The sequence below is a fragment of the Cololabis saira genome, chromosome 6, assembly GCF_033807715.1.
Source record: "Cololabis saira isolate AMF1-May2022 chromosome 6, fColSai1.1, whole genome shotgun sequence".
NCBI lineage: Eukaryota > Metazoa > Chordata > Actinopteri > Beloniformes > Belonidae > Cololabis > Cololabis saira.
Genome location: NC_084592.1, coordinates 193,398 through 203,567, shown reverse-complemented (window position 1 = coordinate 203,567; position 10,170 = coordinate 193,398).

Genomic DNA, 10,170 nt, shown 5'->3' with positions numbered 1-10,170 from the left:
GGCTAATTCAGGCCAACGAAGCTTAAGGACTCATTACAGAGTCCCATGACACCACCCACAACTTCCTATGTCAAACCATTCAAAAGTTATGGCAGAGAAAAGTATTCTAGGGGGCGTTGTTGAGCCGTTAGGCCACGCCCATTAATGCAAACCATGAAATATCAAATTTATCGCCAAGTCTGGCTTGCATGCAAAATTTGGTGACTTTTGGAGAACTATCAAATATGGACCAATCAGATGAAGGGGGGGTGCACTTGTTGGCGTCTAGCGTCGCCACGGTAACGCTTTTGAAAGAGAAAAGTAATGCGTGGTGTTGCAGGATGGAGACGCACATTTTGATGTATAACACACCTGGGTGCACGTTACGGTTCGGGCTGAATTAACTGCCGAAGGAATGGCATAAATTTCGCCAAAATGACACAATTTATTCAAAATGGCCGACATCCTGTTCGGTTTCGGCCATGGCTCCAAGAGACTTTTCTTTAAGTTGTTCCATAATACAGGTGTGTAGCGATTTTCGTGCATGTACGTCAAACCGTATTGTGGGGCTTGAGGCACAAAGTTTTCCGGGGGGCGCTGTTGAGCCATTTTGCCACGCCCATTAATGCAAACCATGAAATATCAAATTTATCGCCAGGCCTGGCTTGCATGCCAAATTTGGTGACTTTTGGGGAACTATCAAATATGGACCAATCAGATGAAGGGGGGGTGCGCTTGTTGGCGTCTAGCGTCACCACGGTAACACTTTTGAAAGAGAAAAGTAATGCGTGTAGTCGCAGGATGGAGACGCACATTTTGATGTATAACACATCTGGGTTCACGATACGGTTCGGGCTGAATTAACTCTCGAAGGAATGGCATAAATTGCGCCAAAGTGACACGATTAATTCAAAATGGCCGACTTCCTGTTCGGTTTCGGGCATGATGCCAAGAGACTTTTCTTTAAGTTGTCCCATGATACAGGTGTGTACCGATTTTCGTGCATGTACGTCAAACCGTATCGTGGGGCTTGAGGCACAAAGTTTTCAAGGGGGCGCTGTTGAGCCATTTTGCCACGCCCATTAATGCAAACCATTAAATATAAAATTTTTCGCCAGGCCTGACTTGGGTGCAAAATTTGGTGACTTTTTGGGCATGTTAAGGGGGGCAAAAAGGCCATCACTTTGTCAGAAGAAAAAAAAAAATAATAATTAAAGCTGCAAGCAGCGATGAACGGGCCCTCGCACTCACGGCCACCGCCCCCCATAAGCATATCAGAAATGACACCACCCACGACTTCCTATGTCAAACCATTGAAAAGTTATAGCAGAAAATCGGGACAACCAATCAGAAGAAGGGGCGGGGCTAATTCAGGCCAATGAAGCTTAAGGACTCATTACAGAGTCCCATGAAACCACCAACGACTTCCTACGTCAAACCATTCAAAAGTTATAGCAGAAAAAAGGGACAACCAATCAGAAGAAGGGGCGGGGCTAATTCAGGCCAATGAAGGTCAAGGACTCCATACAGAATCTGATGACACCACCCACAACTATCTATGTCAAACCATTCAAAAGTTATAGCAGAAAATCGGGACAACCAATCAGAAGAAGGGGCGGGGCTAATTCAGGCCAATGAAGCTTAAGGACTCATTACAGAGTCCCATGACACCACCCACGACTTCCCACGTCAAACCATTCAAAAGTTATAGCAGAAAAAAGGGACAACCAATCAGAAGAAGGGGCGGGGCTAATTCAGGCCAATGAAGGTCAAGGACTCCATACAGAATCTGATGACACCAACCACGACTCTCTATGTCAAACCATTCCAAAGTTATAGCAGAAAATCGGGACAACCAATCAGAAGAAGGGGCGGGGCTAATTAAGGCCAACGAAGCTTAAGGACTCATTACAGAGTCCCATGACACCACCCACGACTTCCTACGTCAAACCATTCAAAAGTTATAGCAGAAAAAAGGGACAACCAATCAGAAGAAGGGGCGGGGCTAATTCAGGCCAATGAAGGTCATGGACTCCATACAGAATCTGATGACACCACCCACAACTATCTATGTCAAACCATTCAAAAGTTATAGCAGAAAATCGGGACAACCAATCAGAAGAAGGGGCGGGGCTAATTAAGGCCAACGAAGCTTAAGGACTCATTACAGAGTCCCATGACACCACCCACAACTTCCTATGTCAAACCATTCAAAAGTTATGGCAGAGAAAAGGGACAACCAATCAGAAGAAGGGGCGGGGCTAATTCAGGCCAATGAAGGTCAAGGGCTCCATAAAGAATCTGATGACACCACCCACGACTCGCTATGTCAAACCATTCCAAAGTTATAGCAGAAAATCGGGACAACCAATCAGAAGAAGGGGCGGGGCTAATTAAGGCCAACGAAGCTTGAGGACTCATTACAGAGTCCCATGACACCACACACGACTCTCTATGTCAAACCATTCAAAAGTTATGGCAGAGAAAAGTATTCTAGGGGGTGCTGTTGAGCCGTTATGCCACGCCCATTAATGCAAGCCATGAAATATCAAATTTATCGCCAGGCCTGGCTTGCATGCAAAATTTGGTGACTTTTGGAGAACTATCAAATATTGACCAATCACATGAAGGGGGGGCGCGCCTTTTGGTGTCAGCGTCGCCACGGTAACACTTTTGAAAGAGAAAAGTAATGCGCGTAGTCGCAGGATGGAGACGCACATTTTGATGTATAACACACTTGGGGACACGTTACGGTTCGGGCTGAATTAACTGCCGAAGGAATGGCATAAATTTCGCCAAAATGACACGATTAATTCAAAATGGCCAACATCCTGTTCGGTTTCGGGCATGACCCCAAGAGACTTTTGTTTAAGTTGCGCCATGATACAGGTGTGTACCGATTTTCGTGTATGTACGTCTAACCGTATTGTGGGGCTTGAGGCACAAAGTTTTCAAGGGGGCGCTGTTGAGCCATTTTGCCACGCCCATTAATACAAACCATTAAATACCAAATTTTTTGCCAGGCCTGGCTTGGGTGCAAAATTTGGTGCCTTTTGGGGAACTATCAAATATAGACCAATCAGATGAAGGGGGGGTGCGCTTGTTGGCGTATAGCATCGCCACGGTAACACTTTTGAAAGAGAAAAGTAATGCGTGTAGTCGCAGGGTGGAGACGCACATTTTGATGTATAACACATCTGGGTTCACGATACGGTTCGGGCTGAATTAATTCTCGAAGGAATGGCATATATTGCTCCAAAATTACGCGATTAATGCAGAATGTTCAAAATGGCCGACTTCCTGTTCGGTTGCGGCCATGGCGCCAAGAGACTTTTCTTTTAGTTGCGACATGATACAGGTGTGTACCGATTTTCGTTCATGTACGTCAAAGCATATTATGGGGCTTGAGGCGCAAAGTCTTTTCGGTCTGGACCAATCAGATGAAGGGTGGGCACGCTTTTTGGCGTCTAGCGTCGCCACGGTAACGCTTTTGAAAGAGAAAAGTAATGCGTGGGGTCGGAGGATGGAGACGCACATTTTGATGTATAACACACTTGGGGGAACGTTACGGTTCGGGCTGAATTAACTGCCGAAGGAAGGCATAAATTTCGCCAAAATGACACGATTAATTCAAAATGGCCGACTTCCTGTTCGGTTTCTCGACATGACGCCCAGAGACTTTTCTTTAAGTTGTGACATGATACAGGTGTGTACCGATTTTCGTGCATGTACGTCAAACCGTATCGTGGGGCTTGAGGCACAAAGTTTTCAAGGGGGCGCTGTTGAGCCATTTTGCCACGCCAATTAATGCAAACCATTAAATATCAAATTTTTCGCCAGGCCTGACTTGGGTGCAAAATTTGGTGACTTTTTGGGCATGTTAAGGGGGGCAAAAAGGCCATCACTTTGTCAGAAGAAAAATAATAATAAGAAGAAAAATTCCTGCAAATACAATAGGGCCTTCGCACTGAAGGTGCTCGGGCCCTAATAATAATAAAAATTCCTGCAAATACAATAGGGCCTTCGCACTGCAAGTGCTCGGGCCCTAATAAAAATTCCTGCAAATACAATAGGGCCTTCGCACTGCAAGTGCTCGGGCCCTAATAACGCGAAGAATTCCTACAGATACAATAGGGCCTTCGCACTGAAGGTGCTCGGGCCCTAATAATAACGCGAAGAATTCCTACAGATACAATAGGGCCTTCGCACTGAAGGTGCTCGGGCCCTAATAATTAAAGCTGCAAGCAGCAATGAACGGGCCCTCGCACTCACGGCCACCGCCCCCCATAAGTATCAGAAATGACACCACCCACGACTTCCTATGTCAAACCATTGAAAAGTTATACCAGAAAATCGGGACAACCAATCAGAAGAAGGGGCGGGGCTAATTAAGGCCAACGAAGCTTAAGGACTCATTACAGATCCCATGACACCACCCACGACTTCCTATGTCAAACCATTCAAAAGTTATAGCAGAAAAAAGGGACAACCAATCAGAAGAAGGGGCGGGGCTAATTTAAGCCAATGAAGGTCAAGGGCTCCATAAAGAATCTGATGACACCACCCACGACTCTGTATGTCAAACCATTCCAAAGTTATAGCAGAAAATCGGGACAACCAATCAGAAGAAGGGGCGGGGCTAATTAAGGCCAACTAAGCTTAAGGACTCATTACAAAGTCCCATGACACCACCCACAACTCTCTATGTTAAACAATTAAAATGTTATAGCAGAAAAAAGGGACAACCAATGACAAGAAGGGGCGGGGCTAATTCAGGCCAATGAAGGTCAAGGACTCCATACAGAATGTTATGACACCACCCAGGACTCTATGTCAAACCATTCCAAAGTTATAGCAGAAAATCGGGACAACCAATCAGAAGAAGGAGCGGGGCTAATTAAGCCCAACGAAGCTTAAGAACTCATTACAGAGTCCCATGATACCACCCATGACTTCCTATGTCAAACCATTCAAAAGTTATAGCAGAAAAAAGGGACAACCAATCAGAAGAAGGAGCGGGGCTAATTAAGCCCAACGAAGCTTAAGGACTCATTACAGAGTCCCATGACACCACCCACAACTCTCTATGTCAAACCATTCAAAAGTTATGGCAGAGAAAAGTATTCTAGGGGGCGCTGTTGAGCCGTTAGGCCACGCCCATTAATGCAAACCATGAAATATCAAATGTATCGCCAAGTCTGGCTTGCATGCAAAATTTGGTGACTTTTGGAGAACTATCAAAAATGGACCAATCACATGAAGGGGGGGGGCGCGCCTTTTGGCGTCTAGCGTCGCCACGGTAACACTTTTGAAAGAGAAAAGTAATGCGTGGTGTCGCAGGATGTAGACGCACATTTTGATGTATAACACACCTGGGGGCACGTTACGGTTCGGGCTGAATTAACTGCCGAAGGAATGGCATAAATTTCGCCAAAATGATACAATGTATTCAAAATGGCCGACATCCTGTTCGGTTTCGGCCATGGCTCCAAGAGACTTTTCTTTAAGTTGTGCCATGATACAGGTGTGTAGCGATTGTCGTGCATGTACGTCAAACCGTATTGTGGGGCTTGAGGCACAAAGTTTTCTAGGGGGCGCTGTTGAGCCATTTTGCCAAGCCCATTAATGCAAACCATGAAATATCAAATTTATCGCCAGGCCTGGCTTGCATGCCAAATTTGGTGCCTTTTGGGGAACTATCAAATATGGACCAATCAGATGAAGGGGGGGTGCGCTTGTTGGCGTCTAGCGTCGCCACGGTAACACTTTTGAAAGACAAAAGTAATGCGTGTAGTCGCAGGATGGAGACGCACATTTTGATGTATAACACATCTGGGTTCACGATACGGTTCGGGCTGAATTAACTCTCGAAGGAATTGCATATATTGCTCCAAAATTACGCAATTAATTCAGAATGTTCAAAATGGCCGACTTCCTGTTCGGTTTCGGCCATGGCGCCAAGAGACTTTTCTTTTAGTTGCGACATGATACAGGTGTGTACCGATTTTCGTTCATGTACGTCAAACCGTATTATGGGGCTTGAGGCACAAAGTTTTTTCTGTCAAACCAATCAGATGAAGGGTGGGCGCGCTTTTTGGCGTCTAGCGCCGCCACGGTAACGCTTTTGAAAGAGAAAAGTAATGCGTGTTGTCGCAGGATGGAGACGCACATTTTGATGTATAACACACTTGGGGGCACGTTACGGTTCGGGCTGAATTAACTTTCGAAGGAATGGCATAAATTTCGCCAAAATGACACGACTAATTCAAAATGGCCGACATCCTGTTCGGTTTCGGGCATGACCCCAAGAGACTTTTGTTTAAGTTGTCCCATGATACAGGTGTGTACCGATTTTCGTGCATGTACGTCAAACCGTATCGTGGGGCTTGAAGCACAAAGTTTTCAAGGGGGCGCTGTTGAGCCATTTTGCCACGCCCATTAATGCAAACCTTTAAATATCAAATTTTTCGCCAGGCCTGACTAGGGTGCAAAATTTGGTGACTTTTTGGGCATGTTAAGGGGGGCAAAAAGGCCTTCACTTTGTCAGGAAAATAATAATAATAAAAATTCCTGCAAATACAATAGGGCCTTCGCTCTGAAGGTGCTCGGGCCCTAATAACGCGAAGAATTCCTACAGATACAATAGGGCCTTCGCACTGAAGGTGCTCGGGCCCTAATAATAAAAATTCCTACAGATACAATAGGGCCTTCGCACTGAAGGTGCTCGGGCCCTAATTAAAGCTGCAAGCAGCGATGAACGGGCCCTCGCACTCACGGCCACTGCCCCCATAAGATTATCAGAAATAACACCACCCACGACTTCCTATGTCAAACCATTCCAAAGTTATAGCAGGAAATCGGGACAGCCAATCAGAAGAAGGGGCGGGGCTAATTAAAGCCAACTAAGCTTAAGGACTCATTACAGAGTCCCATGACACCACCCACGACTTTCTATGTTAAACCATTCCAAAGTTATAGCAGAAAATCGGGACAACCAATCAGAAGAAGGGGCGGGGCTAATTAAGGCCAACGAAGCTTAAGAACTCAGTACAAAGTCCCACGACACCACCCACGACTTCCTACGTCAAACCATTAAAAAGTTATAGCAGAAAAAAGGGACAACCAATCAGAAGAAGAGGCGGGGCTAATTCTGGCCAATGAAGGTCAAGGACTCCATAAAGAATCTGATGACACCACCCACGACTCTCTATGTCAAACCATTCCAATGTTATAGCAGGAAATCGGGACAACCAATCAGAAGAAGGGGCGGGGCTAATTAAGGCCAACGAAGCTTAAGGACTCATTACAGAGTCCCATGACACCACCCACGACTTCCTATGTCAAACCATTCAAAAGTTATGGCAGAAAAAAGGGACAACCAATCAGAAGAAGGGGCGGGGCTAATTAAGGCCAACGAAGCTTAAGGACTCATTACAGAGTCCCATGACACCACCCACAACTCTCTATGTCAAACCATTCAAAAGTTATGGCAGAGAAAAGTATTCTAGGGGGCGCTGTTGAACCGTTAGACCACGCCCATTAATGCAAACCATGAAATATCAAATTTATTGCCAAGTCTGGCTTGCATGCAAAATTTGGTGACTTTTGGAGAACTATCAAATATGGACCAATCACATGAAGGGGGGGTGCGCATTTTGGCGTCTAGCGTCGCCACGGTAACACTTTTGAAAGAGAAAAGTAATGCGTGTAGTCGAAGGATGTAGACGCACATTTTGATGTATAACACACCTGGGTGCACGTTACGGTTCGGGCTGAATTAACTGCCGAAGGAATGGCATAAATTTAACCAAAATGACACAATTTATTCAAAATGGCCGACATCCTGTTCGGTTTCGGCCATGGCTCCAAGAGACTTTTCTTTAAGTTGTGCCATGATACAGGTGTGTAGCGATTTTCGTGCATGTACGTCAAACCGTATTGTGGGGCTTGAGGCACAAAGTCTTCAAGGGGGCGCTGTTGAGCCATTTTGCCACGCCCATTAATGCAAACCATGAAATATCAAATTTATCGCCAGGCCTGGCTTGCATGCCAAATTTGGTGCCTTTTTGGGAACTATCAAATATGGACCAATCAGATGAAGGGGGGGTGCGCTTGTTGGCGTCTAGCGTCGCCACGGTAACACTTTTGTATGGAGCTAGAACAGTCTCATAATTCACAAATGCACAGGACAAGTTTTACAAATGCACAGACCGATTTACAAATACACACACCGTTTCACACGTGTACAGGACAAGTTTTACAAATGCACAGACCGATTTACAAATGCAGAGGACAAGTTTTACAAATGCACAGACCGATTTGCAAATGCACACACCGTTTCACACATGCACAGAACAATTCACACGTGCGTAGCACAAGATACACAAATGTATTTTTGATGCACACACAAATAAAACCTGATTTACACATGTTTTTTTGTCTGTGAGCTGCGCTGGATTTGCGTGTGACTTTTGAGACTCCCCTGACGTCCCTCGATCCACAAATAACTTTTTTTTAACACCGAAGGATCTGCAACCAATCAGATGTCTCCCTTTATTTCAGCCAATCATAAGAGCGCACCCCACGTGGGGGACGACTTACTCGTAAACCAATCAGATTAAACCTTTCAAACCGCGCTGATATGAATTTCAGTCAAATCAACATGGCTTCCAGCAATGACAGCGGTCCGGTAAGTGAAACTTATAATTCAACATGTTTGGATAGTTAATCGCCTTTTTGTGAGGAGTTTTTGTTATCAATATGAATTGGTTTGATTGTGCTATTACCAATACAAGCCAGCCAGCTAAGCGAGTGAGCTCCGACAGTAAGCTCCGATAGTAATGCTGGTGCTTCTGCAGGCCAGCAGGTTCAGGCTCGTATCTTTCCATAAAGTCCAGTTTCTTTTGAATGAAATGACTGTTTTTCAGGGTCTGTGGCCCCGAGCCGAGGTAGCAGCTCGGTCGTTGGTGCAGTTATTGGCCCGGGAGATGTCCTCGGCCCCAAGTATAGCAGTAATAACATAATAATATAACATAATGTATAACATAATAACAGCAGTCAGGGCTGAAGGCAGGGCCATTGTTGACTAGTTTTCTTTTCGTAATCCATACATTTTTTTTTTAATGATAGCCCTTGTATATATACTGTATATATGAATCATTCTGAACACCTGGTCCTTAGAAATAATGGAATCATTAATTAATGAATTTAATTCAGACTTTTCTTACACAGACAGTTAAATTGAATGAAAAAAATACTTGAATAATAGCACGTGAACACTGGTGCGGGTATGAAATTTCCCTTGAATATAAAACCAGTATAGGACAAATCTGAAGCTGGTTTCCAATTCACATATTCTCATTATATATTTAAAGTGAAACTTAATAATAACTGTGAGCAACTAAATAAAGTTAAATATTATTTATTTCTCTCTATCCCTTAGGAATCACTGAGGCGTGAAATTCTTCAGAGACTGCATGACCGACTGCTAAACATCTTGGAGAGGCAACCTGTTGACATGGAAGGGCTACATTTTGTTTGTCAGCAGAATTTAGTTTTATTATGTGCTCTAGGTGAGACTGTTAATGTAGGAGAACATATACTGTCTGCTCTTACAGATTTAAGTGCAGTTATCCAGCAGGCGAGAGAGAATGAACAGACATCTGCAACACTTGAATTGCAAAGAGGCTTTTTTGGGCGTCCACGATTGTCTGTGTCAGTAGAGACCCTCACATATCAGGTTGAACTTGGATTGCCGTCCAAATGTATCGCCAGACTCCTTGGAGTTTCAAGAGCTACACTTTTCAAGAGGATGAAAGAAAATGATATTTCAATATCTGCCTCATACAGTGGCTGCAGTGATGATGAATTGGACTCATTAGTCACAGGGATTAAGAGCACAATGCCAGATGCTGGATGCAGAGTAGTCAAAGGTGCTCTACTTGCACAGGGACACAGAGTGCAATGGGACAGAGTGTATGCGTCCATGCATCGTGTGGATAGTGTAGGTGTGCTCTCCAGGATGACTCGTCTGGGATGCGTGGTGAGAAGGACGTACGCGGTTCCTTACCCAAAATACATGGTGCACATTGACACCAATCATAAGCTCATCCGGTATGTCTGCAAACTATCTTTCTTAAGTCCTTAAAATTGTTTTTAGCAAAGAATCTGCCCTTGTGTGTATTGTGTCAC